Source organism: Myotis nattereri (assembly GCF_964212035.1).
Source record: "Myotis nattereri genome assembly, chromosome: 11".
Classification (NCBI taxonomy): Eukaryota; Metazoa; Chordata; class Mammalia; order Chiroptera; family Vespertilionidae; genus Myotis; species Myotis nattereri.
This window is the reverse complement of record NC_138086.1, coordinates 32,046,649-32,061,692: the sequence shown is the minus strand read 5'-3', so window position 1 is coordinate 32,061,692 and position 15,044 is coordinate 32,046,649. Positions and strand designations below refer to the sequence as shown.

At 41.2% G+C, this 15,044-nt stretch overlaps 1 gene segment (V, D, J or C); it reads right to left on the bottom strand.

Moving 5' to 3' along the window:
- LOC308527358 (T cell receptor beta variable 27-like) overlaps positions 1 to 386 on the bottom strand; it is a 29,581-nt gene extending 29,195 nt beyond the window's left edge. The window contains exons 1-2 of the V gene segment in view: positions 338 to 386; positions 72 to 203 (exon numbers count right to left, since the gene is read on the bottom strand).
- Between the last annotated feature and the right edge of the window lie 14,658 nt (positions 387 to 15,044).

Genomic DNA, 15,044 nt, shown 5'->3' with positions numbered 1-15,044 from the left:
ATTGTAACCTTCAGGTATGTCTCCTCTCTGAACGTCCTTTTCAACCGTTGAGTAATAAATCAGTTTCAGACCTTCTCCTGGGTCCTGCCGGTACCAGTACATGGCATTGTACCTCAAATTCTGTTCACACTCCAGGGTCACATCCCGGCCAGCTCGAGCGAGGCGGAATGCGGGCACCTGGTAGATTTCTGCACGAGTGGGTCCTGTGGGGTGAGGATACAAAGGCTGGGTGGGGACAAGGCCCAGAAGGCAACCCGATGCTGCTGTGAGAAGGTGCTGGAGGGGGGTGTGCACACCCAGGACAGGAATCTAAGGACCGGGTGGGTGTTGCACTCACCTGCTCCCAGGAGACAAAGGGCCATGAAGCAGAGAGCCCCGCTGCCCATGACAGGGACAGGGTCTTTGTGAAGCTCCAGATAGAGACTCTGAGAGAGGTGCAGGGAAGAGGCTGGGATCTAGGGCTCCCCCTGGCTCAACAGGCAAAATGTGTCCTTGCTAGGAAAGGACTGTCACAACTGATTCTGCAGGTGGGGTGAGTAAAGCTCAGAGCGATGAAGCCACTTCTCTTCTGTCTAGAGTTCTCCAAATCCGTTCTAAATGGGCAAGTGCCCATGTGGTGAGAAAACGGAATTCCCATTTCCTGGTCAGAATCATATGCAGAATGCACACTAGCTGTGATGAGAACGAGGAAGAGAAATGCTACACAGGCAGAATCTACTACCAATCTATCAACTGCTGTAGCCCCCCAATACTGTTAAGTGGGGAACTCCAACCACAAGAAGAGGATCAGAGGTTCTTTTATTATAAAATAAGACCAATTCTTTTCACCCCCTGTATTTATTATAATTGACACAGTAGAGATGGAGTGAAGGCTGCTCCAGTAATTTCAGCAATGGAGAATTTCAACACAACCTCCCCTAGGGGCGATGGATTAGAGCTGGGGTTTGGGAAAGTGCCTGGGTTTGAGTCCTGGAGCAGCCATTTAGCAACTACGTCACCTTGGGCAGGTTTCCTAATCTCCATTTGACTTTATTTTCTCATCTGTGAAATGAGTATGATGAGTATTTGCTTCAAAAGATATATTAAAGTTGTGAACATTATACAAACAAAAAATTTAGAGCAGTTCTTAACACAGAATAAGCACGTTTGTGTTTGTTAACATTTTCTGGGCCTAGCATTCTAATGCACAGGATTTAGGAAGTTAACACTATGTTAAGGAAAACCAGGCATTTACTGACAGGATTGCACCAGCTAGGTAAAATATCATTTCCCAGCATTGAATTGAAATGCATACAATGAGTGTGAATTTATTAATGGATGTTATTTGGACAGATAAATATTTGTTTTATTTTTAGTTCTGCCATCATATGAAATAAAAGACACTTTCATGATGAAATTTGTGATTTGTGGTTGGAATCTGTTGGCTTAGAAACTGGTGAACTGTTGCTGCCTCCTCCTGGCAGAAAGAGAGAAGAGGGAGAGAGAGAGACAGAGAGAGGACAGAGGCAGGAGAGAGAGAGAGAGAGAGAGAGAGAGAGAGAGAGAGAGAGAGAGAGAGAGAGAAAATAGAGGAATAAAGGGAGGGAGGGAGGGAGAGAGAGAATGATGTAATGATTTAGAATGAGAATTGTTAGCAGGTGCAGGAGTGTGGGTAGAACTCTGGGAAAGAATGCTTTCTGACAAGTTGCTCCCAATGTGATTGGGTCAAGGCTTCAGGTTTTCAGTCACAGCTGCAAAGTTAAGGATCTCATTCCTCATCCAGGGGATCTTAACTTTGTTGGTACCATGGACCCCTCTGGCAGTCTGGTAAATCTCAGAATGACATTTTAAACTCATAAAATAGAATACATAGTAGTACAAAGGAAACCAATTGTTGTGAAATGCAGTTATTAAAATATTTTAAAAGAAATTTACAGTATATGAATATGTGTTTATCCTTAAAGTTCATTCAATAAAATATACCCTGGTGAGTCTGAAAACTGCCACGACTTCAAATAAATGATATTTTGTGCTGTGATAAGAAACTGCCTGCAACTTTCTTATCACCTGTAATATATGCAAAGATCTCTGATTCAATACTAGGAGAGGAAAATATTCTATATCTTGACTGTCATGCTGGTTACATGGCTGTAAAAATTTGTCAAAATGTATTGAAATATATAGGTACATAAAATGGGCACATCTTATGTGTATGATATGTTGCTTTTAACAATAAAATAAAAATTGCATGATTGGAGCATTCCAAGAATGAAGTTTCTGAGTTTCTGCTAACTTTCTATGGTAGGGATGGCTGTGAGAACATCATGAAACCCTTGAAGTGGCCCAGGGCTCATGGAATGTGCTGGGCCAGATGACCAGGCTCAAATGACAGTTGACCTGCCCAGTCCTTATTTCTGAAGGCACAGTTTTGCCAGGTGAAAACCACAGAATTACATATTTTTATAAAGATTGTGAGAAATCCATCCCTTTCATGGGTATAGAAGGTATGTTGGGCCTCCCCTTAACCCGAGCCCCCTTTTCCAAAGTCCTTCTCCTTCCTTGGATTTCAGTCCCCATCAGCTGCATTAAACAGCCCTTTCTGCTCACTTAGAGTTGCCATTTACAAATTTTTCCTTCTAGTGTATGCTCTTTCGAGTTGGGTTTCTGTTCGTTCCTACCCACCTAATAGACCACTCATTTCCTGAGCTGAGTCCATGATGAGTTTGTGTTCTAAGAAAAGCTGACATTCAGCACTGTGTATTGGCTGCTGGCACAGAGGTACAGAGCTGCGTCCCCTGGCTCGGTGGACTCTATTTCCAGGCTGCACTGGGAGTTTTGGGGGCATTTCGGTGAATATCGCTCATCGATCATGTCTGTTTTCTCAAGAATTTCTTCATTCTGTAGGTAAACCAAAAACTTGAGCTCTTCTCCCAGCTTCTGACGGTACCAATAAACATAACTATGTCCTTTTATGGGGACACAACTCATCTTCGCCTTCTGTCCTTTTCCTTTGACCAGGTGCCCAGGACTCTGGGTGACCTCAGTGTCCACGGAGCCTGTGGGGGAAGAGACAGAAAGTGGAGAAGCCCGTGAGGCAGTCTGGCATCTCGGGCACAGGAGAAAGGCCTGGCACTGGAATCTGACAAGTTCACAGCAGGAACCTACCCGCTCCCCAGACACAGAGGGCCACGCAGCAGAGAAGTGCTAGGCACATGGTTGGCTCAGGAAAGGAGCAGCGGCAGGCGGCCTTCTCTCCTCAGCAGCCTCCTTGTGACATGGTTGCTTCCCATAGGTGTCAGAGTCCCCAAGTTCATGAGACTGAAACCTTGCAGAGGAAGTGGAGGCAGCGACAGCTGCTGAAAACAACTAGTGCGGATTCCAAGCTGCTTTTATTTTCTTTTCCCCTGACTCTGCTCGTTCACTATTTTTGTTATAAAGTCACTTATTCATCATTTATTGATGTGCCTGTTTAACCTGTCAATTTGCCTCCCCCCTCCTCCCTTCCACCTTAGAAGATAAGTCATACAGCTTGGGGTATATCAATCATAGCTTTTACTGTACTTATGAAACCATGTAGCAGCTTCTTACATTAAAAAGTTAAATGTTGAATACACAAAAATTTATGTGTGGCAAATATGCAATGCGTCTAGGGAAACAATAAAATGAGTATGCTTCCCTGAACCAACCAGCTTAGGAAATAGATCACTGCTAACAATGTTTAAGCCTGTTTTACTCTTTCAGATTTCATTGTTCTTTCTTCACCATTCCCAGGTAACTGTAACCCTGAAGTTTGTATTATAATTCGCTTGTTTTTCATTTCAGGTTTTAGCACTTGTGTAAAAATCTATAAATTATATATTATTTAATGTTGTATGTCTTTGAAATTTCTCTAAGGGGAATCCTTCTGTTCATTTTTTTCGGTGACGTGTTCATTTTTCATTCAATGCTCTGTGAAATTAAAATGATGCATATAATTTTAGATAATTAATTTTTAATAATATGTAGCATTTCATTCTATTCAGTCACTAGAATTTATCATCCACTCTTGCTTTGGTGTACAGTTTCTCACCTGAAGTAACTGAAATATCTAACAATGCCTTCCCATGAGGGAATATCTGAGCCTGCTCTTATGTAGGGTATTTCACAGAAATGTCCACATCACCCCCTAGTGGTCAAAGGAGTAAATTCATCCGATATCCTCTGATCTCTTGCTGCCTTCACCTTCCCTGAAATGCTGAGGGAAGCAGCAGTCAGGTACCTTGGGTATCAGAGCAGAATTAGGGAACAAGCATTCCTTGGTGTGGTAACCTGTGCATAACTAGTAACAAGTCTATGCAACTAACAACTGCATAGAATTTTTACTAGGACTTAGTCACTCAATTACTCAGTTATCCCTCTAGTATTGATTGATGGCTGAGCAGTATAATTTGCCTTTTCAACCTTTTCTAGCCACCATTCAAGAGAATCTTAATCTCTCTCCTTAAATCTCTCTCCTAAGTCTTCTGCTCTTTTCTGTGTACATTCTAGCATCAAGGGACCCTATGCTCTTTCATTTTTCCAATTATGTTAAATGCCCCAATTTTTACCTCCCATCCTGATCCATTTTCTGAGTTCATGGCTTATACATAGAACTGCTTCATTCACATTTCCAGTCAGACTGTGTCTCAGAGGCACCCCCATTCTCAAGTAAACCATGGTCTCCCTCCCCCTTGGTCCCCTAATTCATCGAGCTGTGGCGGTCTTCTCCAGTCCTCCCTATCAACTGCTTCTCATGCTAACCAATTACCAAGTTCTTTGATTTTACTTCTAACACATCTGCCGGGGTCCAACCCCAGCAGGTCCAGGGGTTCCCAAAGGCGTAGACGGAGTCAGCGAAGAAGGAAGGACACAGAGACAGTGTTCAGTTGATCAGTAGCCTAGCCAGGATCTCCAGCCAAGTTCTGGTCTGGATCTCCAGAGAGGTTCTGCTGTTTATTGTCTTGTTACATCTGTATTTATACCAGTTGATTTTAATCCTGTCAATTTCTATTACAAAGGTTAGGGCGTTTCTTATCTCCATTCCAGGGAGTAAAGATTATGTAGCTTAAGCATGATTGTTTGTAGTTAAAGTGATTAACTACCCGCCTGGCACTTAGTTAAGGAGTTTCATCCCCTCCCTGACTTCAGGGAAAAATCCCTACCTGGGGAAACAATCTTTCTCAGAGAGGTGACCTTGGTTAAAACACACAGCGCTAAGGGGAGCAAACATATTAAGAACAGTATGCTATATACGCCAGGTCCCTTGAAACATATGCTGTGCAGATGTTTCTTTCCTGCAGCGACTGTGTCAATCAGCAAGGATGGACCGGCTTCCAGCACACATCTTTTAAATTTCTCATTTCCCTATGTTTCTATCACCACCATCATCATCCTAGCTACGCTGTCACTTGCCTGGGCACCTGTATGAGCTAATTCTTTTCTCTGTACTATCTCTCGCCACACTGCCTGTTATTTTTAACACTGTAAGACAATTGAAAAACATGCATGAGCATGCATGCGTGCACACACACACACACACACATAAAATAACAACAGACACTAATCTGATTACTACAGAAGTCAAATCCTTAAATGCTCAATGGCAGATCAAAGGGTCTATGAGAATTCTCTTTATCTTCTGCTCAATTTTGCTGTGAACCTAGAACTTCTCTTAAAAATTCTATGAAAAACGAAACCTCAATGACTGCTATTAAATTTTATGTTGAATTCCACATTATATATTTTGATAAGGTCATGAGTGGTCTGATGTGTAATGTCTGCCTACTTGCCTCCCATTTCACTTGTACTTTCCCCCTTCCTCACTCTGCTCTTGCCACATGACTACATCATCCCATTCATTAAGCACACCAATTTCTTTCCTGCCTGAAACATTTTGCACTGGATCTTCCAACCATGAGCTATTCCCCATTCCATTTAATTAATTCCAGCTCTTTTTTAGGATTCGCCTCTAGTGTATGTGTGTGTGTGTTGGGGAGATGGAGACAGGGTCTTTCTCTTGCTCGGCTTGAGTGGCTCAGTTGGCTGAGGATCATTCTGTGCACCAAAAGGTTGCTGGTTTGATTCCCTGTCAGAGCACATACCTGGGTTGAGGTTCAATCCCCAATCAGGGCATTACAGAAGGCAACCAAGTGATAATTCTCTCACATCGCTGTTTCTCTCTCTCTCTCTCTCTCTCTCTCTCTCTCTCTCTCTCTCTCTCTCTCTCTCTTCCTCTCTCCCTCTTTCCTCTACTTCTCCCTCCTCTTCTCCTTCTCCTTCTCCTTCTCCTTCTCCTTCTCCTTCTCCTTCTCCTTCTCCTTCTCCTTCTCCTTCTTTCTATGTCCTTCAGTGAGGGGGAAAATAGAGTCTACCTCTTACTCCATCCTCCACCCATCACAAAGGTTAACTTGATTTCAAATACAACCTATTCTAAGGAGTAGAATATAAATCCAGAGCACAAAAAGAAAGTGCTACATTTTAAAAGAATTGGTCACTTATACCATGTGGGCTTTTATTTTGGTGGTACTAGTCCAAGGAGGATAGAACACAAATTTGGATTGGATAACATTCAGTGCTATTGCCATATTCCCCTAAGAAAACACATGTGGGCAGTGGGCTGTGTCGTTAACAGTCAGCTGTATTAGAAGAGGTGAGTTTGCACACAGCATCCCTCCCCACTAACTGACATGGGAATACCATGCTCCTAAGCCTAATGCAGAGGAGGGAAATAAGTGACTGTTGAGAGGGGTGTGTTATCACTGGCACGTTTCATGCCTGAACCTAAAATGCTCTTATCTTTCCCTTGCCATTGGTGAAAAAAGCAGTGGGATTATCTAAATATTTCACTAGCTTTCTTCTTTCAGCTGAAAATGCCAACAGAGTAAGGGCTGCAATTAAAATGGGACCCTGGTTTCAGTGGCAATGAACATAGTCTGAGGCAAGGAGACTGAAACCCGGTGGGAATTTAATCACCAGGAACAAAATGAATGCAGTCATCATGCAGATATAATGCTACAGCATGTCCATTGCTGAATTGGTTCCCATCTTATTCTGCTCATTTCTGCGTAGTCATGGGCAATGTCTTATTTCCACGCCTTCATTTTCACACGTGGTTCTAAGCACCTACTCCCTGGTTCTCAGTACACAATGCTCTTTATCCTAATCTTTCACAAATTCTAATCCCTTTAGGTATTTGGTTTAGTTTCTCTCCTGTTTTATCTCATTTGTATAGGGTTTGATTAACCATAACCCTTGGGTCATAACACACAAGCATTATTGCTGATGCATGGTTATCCTTTGTTTAAAAATATAATAGGGACTTGTGAAACATCTCCCCCCAGCTCGCCCCACAACATGCAAGGCAGACCTTGACAACATTTAAATTTAACTATTTTAATTTAACTCTCCATCCCATCTCCTGCCACTCCCCATCCAAGTCCTATTAAACACCACCCTGAATTTGTGTCATCATCATTCCTTGCCAGTGTGTGTTGGTAAATGTATGATAACCAGTTCTCTAGAGGAAATAAAACAAGACCTGATTTGCTGTGTCTTTTGATTGCCATGGTGTAAATATTACCAGTATGGCCCATTGACTTAAAACTACCAACATGTCACTGAAATTGGAGTTAGGAGAGATGTGTACAATCGGCAACTATGAGCTGGTAAAAGCCAGTTCCAACAATAACTGTTTCTTGTTTTTAATATTATTTTATGGAATATATGTGCAGACATGAAAATTATTTTCTTAATTTAGTTGTTTTTAGCTTTATAAAAAGTGCATCATGCTTTACATAATCTTATCACAGTTAGTTTTTGCCCTGATAATTTATATTACATGGCTAAGATTCACCTGTAACATTACTCATCACTGGAGTTCACTCATTCGGACTGGTGTATATAGTTCTGCATCGCATGACTACCTTCTAGATTTAGTGGAATTTCTGGGTCATGGAATATAGGAATCATCAGCTGTATGAGATAATGGCAAAGTATTTCCAAATTATTTGTATCCCTTATGCTCCCACCACTAATCCTGTGTTTCCATACCCTCTCTGTTTATATTTTTAAGCTTTTTCTTATTTTGTCAATCAAATGGATATAAACTTACATACCATTGTGCCTTAGTTCACATTTTACTGACCCCCAGTTAAGTTAATTATGTCCTCATCTGTTTACTGGTCATATATATTTCTTCTATTAAATGGATATTACTATATTTTGCTTATTTTTTATTGGGTCATGAAAGACTTGTGGTCAATGAAATTTTTTGTTTCTTTCTAGGAAAGAATTTTTCTGGAGGGCTTACACTCACTGCTCCACTTATTTTTTCATGGCGTCTGATAGAACTTTCTATTTCTGTAAACAAGACACGTTGGTCTAAACTCTTTTATACACTCCCTCTGCACTCTCCCCCCTTTCACACCTTTCTCAAGAGCCAGTTCAATCAACACCTTAGCTATGAAGGTCCTGCACATAGACATAGAGGGCACATGCCTTGCTTTGTACCCAGTCTTACCCTGGTCACTCATTAGTCAAAACACTATGTACTGTGCATCATCAACTTCTTTCAGGAGTGAATCTCTCTGCTTGGCTGCCTTATAACTCTTTATCTCAAGGGCCTAGGGTGGTGACAAGATGATGCTGAATTGTCATGGGGGAGCCAAATGCCAATAGGATAAAAAATAGTGTTTTATAGAAGCATTTAGAGAACTAGCTAGAGGATTATGTGCAGTTCTAAGAGCATATGATTAACATATGGCAGAATTAGGAAAAAAAAACCCAGGTTTTATAATTTTCAAACCCAATAATTTTCTCGTGTCAATTGGCTATTTATTGGCCCAGCTCCATTCCCATACTCAGATTCTTTTTCTCTCCTTTAATCAATCTCTCTCTCTCTCTCTCTCTCTCTCTCTCTCTCTCTCTCTCCACACACACACACAGATGTTTCCATCAGAGGAGCTGTGGTTTTTCTCTCTGCACACCTCCTTCGACAGGGCTCCATGGGTTTGGTGGTGGGGAAGAGGGGCAAAGGTTCTTGCTTGGGCCTCTGATCTCTGCCCAGCGCTGTGTCACTAGCACCGCAGAGGTAGAAGCTGCTGTCTGCAGGATGGGCACTCGTCACTGTCAGAGTTGAGAATGTTAGGTTTGGATGGATGATGGGAAACTTGGCCTCGGTGAAACCTTGTTCGTATGTGGCGGGGGAGCCCATATTGGAAGTTGCCATCAGTATGAGGCCCTGTTTGGGGGACTGACGATACCAAAGCATAGTTGTGGCCTGAAGGTCGACAGTATGGCACTGGATCTTCACAGAGGCTCCACTGATATGAATGGCCCTTCTTGGATGTTGAGAGACGAGAGCACCGAGCCCAGAGCCTGTTGAAACAGAGGTCAGAGAGATGAAGGAGGCCAGCAGGACCAGCCCCCTGTGACCTCAGGCAGGGAAATCATGGCCTACCCCTCGCCTTTCTCCCAGCTCCCAGAGTCCTGCTTGTTTTGTAAAATCTTTCTGTCAGACTCCTTGCATCATAAACCCCCCAACCTACTCCCAATCTGCTCTGACTGGTGACTTCTCACTTTACTGTTTCCACTCCACAGCAGGTGTCCCCTCTCATTATGATCAGCACAAAAATCCACAATCTCTGGCCACCACTTCACTCATGCCAACACCCACACACACTCACTCAAGCTACTCAGATAATAAGGCTCATACAGGGCCCCAGAAGCAACAGAAGCAGTAGCATCTTCAGGTGCTGGCCTCACACCACAGGGCTCTCAAGAGAGGTGTGACCAGCTCCTCATCTTCATTCTTCCTTTCTACACCCCTAGGAAGGATGTTACATAATCCCCCAAATGCTCTCTTCTGCCCCCTGGTGGTGACCTGTGCCAATGATGTAAGATTCCCTTGCTCTTTCTCCCTATCAGAGAACCATACACACACTGTTGAAAGGGGCCTTGGAAAAGTTCTCATTCGACTCCTAATTTTATAGAAGATACACTGAGGCCTACATCATTTCAAGGATTTAAACGAATATTTTAGACTTATATAGAAAAGGGATATATATTTGTGTCATAAAGGGCATTATGGTCAGTTCTTTACCTCTGTGTCATATTCTCAAAGTAACTAATGTAAGTCCTGACAGTTGGTTTTTCTTCTTTATAATGCAAATACCTGCCTAAACTTTGATTGCTGAGGCGTCCACTTCAAATTTGAATAACACATGGCCAGATACAGGGGCTAGATAAAGAGCCAGGCAACAGGCAGCTTCTCCCTCCCTCTAGCCTCCAAGCCCCAGGCTCTTGGTTGATTTCAATAACTGACCACTTTGAGCTTCCTGCACTTTAAGTTCCTGCTTTATGTTTTAAATTCAACAACGAAGAGTGAGCCCATGAAATACTAGGCCCCCACTCTCTACCCCAATAAAAGCTGAGGCTCTGGCCCATGTGTGCTGAGTCAATAAACCTGTGTCTTTTCAATGTTTCCTGAGGGTTCTTGCTGAGGATGTCTTGCAATCATATTAAGAACCACAATAATAACCAGCCACAATATTGGTTATCAGGAGGCTGAGCCCAGTGCACGACACTAAGACGACTCATGCTTGTTTATCTCCTAGTGTGTACTCTTGTGTTTGGCTTCTTTTGTTCAGCATTATGTTTATGAGATTCATCCATCTATGATTTTGAAAATAGTATTTAAATTTTTGCTATATTTTATTCTATTGGATAAATATAACACTGTTTCTCTATTGCATTATTGATGGACATTTGGGTATTTTCCAGTTTGAGGTCATGGTGAATAAAGCTGCTGGGATGGTAAGTTCTTCTCACATCCTTTTCTGTTTCCTCAGAATTCTGAATTATTTCTTGACTTAGTTAATATACAATTACAGATTGGCTTTCTTTTTTTTTTTTTTATTGCTTAAAGTATTACAAAGGGTATTACATATGTGTCCATTTTATCACCCCGCCCTAGACAGTCCCCTAGCCTCCCCTATCCCCCAGTGTCTTATGTCCATTGGTTATGCTTATATGCATGCATACAAGTCCTTTAGTTGATCTCTTACTCCCCTACCTTCTGCCCCCCAACCCTCCCCGGCCTTCACGCTGCAGTTTGACAATCTGTTTGAGGCTGCTCTGCCTCTGTATCTATTATTGTTCAAAAGTTTATAATGGTCTCTATTATCCATGAATGAGTGAGATCATGTGGTATTTTTCCTTCATTGACTGGCTTATTTCACTTAGCATAATGCTCTCCAGTTCCATCCATGATGTTGCAAATGGTAAGAGTTCCTTCCTTTTTACAGCAGCATAGTATTCCATCGTGTAGATGTACCACAGTTTTCTAATCCATTCATCTACTGATGGGCACTTAGGCTGTTTCCAGATCTTAGCTATGGTGAATTGTGCTGCTATGAACATAGGGGTGCATATATCCTTTCTGATTGGTGTTTCTGGTTTCTTGGGATATATTCCTAGAAGTGGGATCACAGGGTCAAATGGGAGTTCCATTTTCAGTTTTTTAAGGAAACTCCATACTGTCTTCCATAGTGGCTGCACCAGTCTGCATTCCCACCAGCAGTGCACAAGTGATCCTTTTTCTCCACATCCTCTCCAGCACTTGTCGTTTGTTGATTTGTTGATGATAGCCAGTCTGACAGGTGAGAGATGATACCTCATTGTTGTTTTGATTTGCATCTCTCGGATGATTAGTGACTTTGAGCATGTTTTCATATGTCTCTTGGCTTTCTGAATGTCCTCTTTTGAAAGGTGTCTATTTAGGTCCTTTGCCCACTTTTTGATTGGATTGTTTATCTTCCTTTTGTTGAGTTGTATGAGTTCCCTATAAATTTTGGAGATTAGGCCCTTATCAGATATGACATTGGCAAATATGTTTTCCCACACAGTGGGTTTTCTTGTTGTTTTGTTGATGGTTTCTTTTGCTGTGCAGAAGCTTTTTATTTTGATGAAGTCCCATTTGTTTATTTTCTCTTTAGTTTCAAGTGCCCTAGGAGCTGTGTCAGTGAAGAAATTGCTTCGGCATATGTCTGAGATTTTGTTGCCTTTGGATTCTTCTAGAATTTTTATGGTTTCCTGTCGTACATTTAAGTCCTTTATCCATTTTGAGTTTATTTTTGTGTATGGTGTAAGTTGGTGGTCTAGTTTCATTTTCTTGCATATATCTGTCCAATTTTCCCAACACCATTTATTGAAGAGACTATCTTGGCTCCATTGTATGTTCTTGCCTCCTTTGTCAAATATTAATTGAGCATATTGGTTCGGGCCGATTTCTGGGCTCTCTATTCTATTCCATTGATCTATATGCCTATTCTTGTGCCAATACCAGGCAGTTTTGAGAACAGTGGCTTTGTAATACAACTTGATATCTGGTATTGAGATCCCACCTACTTTGTTCTTTTTCAGGATTGCTGCAGCTATTCGGGGTCTTTTTTTATTCCAGATGAATTTTTGGAGAGTTCGTTCTAGATCTCTGAAGTATGCCGTTGGTATTTTAATGGGAAGTGCGTTGAATTTATAGATTGCTTTGGGTAGTATGGACATTTTAATGATGTTGATTCTACCAATCCAGGAACACGGTATGTTCTTCCATCTGTTTATGTCTTCCTCTATATCTTTTTTCAACATCCTGTAGTTTTCTGAGTAGAGGTCTTTTACCTCTTTAGTTAAGTTGATTCCTAGGTAGCTTAATTTTTTTGGTGCAATGGTAAACGGGATTGCTTTTATAATCTCTCTTTCTGAAAGTTCACTACTGGTGTATAGAAATGCCTCAGATTTCTTGGGGTTAATTTTGTATCCTGCTACATTGCCAAATTCATGAGTTGATTCCTAGGTAGCTTAATTTTTTTGGTGCAATGGTAAACGGGATTGCTTTTATAATCTCTCTTTCTGAAAGTTCACTACTGGTGTATAGAAATGCCTCAGATTTCTTGGGGTTAATTTTGTATCCTGCTACATTGCCAAATTCATGTATTAAGTCTAGTAGCTTTTGGATGGAGTCTCTGGGGTTTTGTATGTATAATATCATGTCGTCTGCAAATAAGGACAGTTTTACTTCCTCTTTTCCAATTTGGATGCCTTTTATTTCTTCTTCTTGCCGAATTGCAATGGCTAACACTTCCAGTACTATGTTGAACAGGAGTGGTGAGAGGGGGCATCCCTGTCTTGTTCCTGTTCTTAGGGGAAATGGTGTTAGTTTTTGCCCATTGAGTATGATGTTGGCTGTGGGCCTGTCATATATGGCTTTTATTATGTTGAGGTATGATCCTTCTACTCCCACCTTGCTGAGAGTTTTTATCAAAAATGGGTGTTGAATTTTGTCAAATGCTTTTTCTGCATCAATTGATATGACCATGTGGTTTTTTACTTTCAGTTTGTTTATGTGATGTATCACGTTTATTGATTTGCGGATATTGTACCATCCTTGCATCCCTGGGATAAATCCTACTTGGTCATGGTGTATGATCTTTCTGATGTACTGCTGGATCCGATTTGCTAAGATTTTGTTGAGGATTTTGGCATCTATGTTCATGAGGGATATTGGCCTGTAGTTCTCTTTCATTGTGTTGTCTTTACCTGGTTTTGGTATTAGGGTGATGCTGGCTTCATAGAATGAGCTTGGAAGTGTTCCTTCCTCTTGAATTTTTTGTAGTAGTCTGAGGAGGATAGGTTTTAGTTCTTCCTTGAATGTTTGGTAAAACTCCCCTGTGAAGCCGTCTGGTCCTGGGCTTTTGTTTGATGGAAGCTTTTTGATGACTGCTTCAATTTCTTCCATAGTTATTGGCCTGTTGAGATTTTTAGATTCTTCCTGATTGAGTTTTGGAATGTTGTATTTTTCTAGGAATTTGTCCATTTCCTCCAGGTTGTCTAGTTTGTTGGAGTAGAGCTGTCCATAGTATTTTTTAATGATCATTTGTATTTCTGTGGGGTCTGTTGTTATTTCGCCTCTATCGTTTCTGATTTTGTTTATTTGGGTCCTCTCTCTTTGCTTCTTGGTGAGTCTGGCTAGAGGTTTGTCAATCTTGTTTATCCTTTCAAAGAACCAGCTCTTGGTTTCATTGATTTTCTGTATTGTTTTTTTGGTCTCTATGTCATTTATTTCTGCTCTAATCTTTATTATTTCCTTCCTTCTGCTCACTCTGGGGTTTTCTTGTTGCTCTCTTTCTAATTCTTTGAGTTGTAGAGTTAGATGATTTACTACCATGTTTTCTTGTTTTTTGAGATAGGCCTGTAGAGCTATAAACTTCCCTCTCAAGACTGCTTTCATTGTGTCCCATAGGTTTTGGATTGTTGCGTTTTCATTGTCATTAGTTTCCAGGATGTTTTTAATTTCTTCTTTGATCTCATTGGTAACCCAATCAATATTTAATAGCATGCTACTCAGCTTCCAGGTGTTTGAGTATTTTTGGTTGTTTTTATTGTAGTTTATTTCTAATATTATGCCATCGTGGTCTGTGAAGATGCTTTTTATGATTTCAATCTTCTTGAATTTGGGGATACTTTGCTTGTGCCCCAATATATGGTCTATTTTTGAATATGTCTTATGAGGATTTGAGTAGAATGTATATTCCCTGGCTTTGGGGTGGAGTGTTCTGAAGATGTCTATTAAGTCCATCTGATCTAGTGAGTCATTTAGGATTGCTGTATCTTTGCTGATTGTTTGTCTAGAGGGCTTATCCAGTGCTGTCAGTGGTGTATTAAAGTCCCCTACTATGATTGTATTGTTGTCGATCTCTCCTTTGATATCTTCCAGGAGGTTTTTTATGAATTTGGGTGCTCCTGCATTGGGTGCATATATGTTTACCAGAGTTATATCTTCTTGTTGTATTGATCCCTTTAGTATTAGGAAGTGGCCTTCCTTATCTCTTGTTATGGCCTTCACTTTGAGGTCTATTTTGTCCGATATAAGTATTGCTACCCCAGCTTTCTTTTCCTTTCCATTTGCCTGAAAGATATTTTTCCATCCTTTCACTTTCAGTCTGTGTGAGTCCCTTCTAATGAGGTGGGTTTCTTGTAGACAGCAGATGTATGGG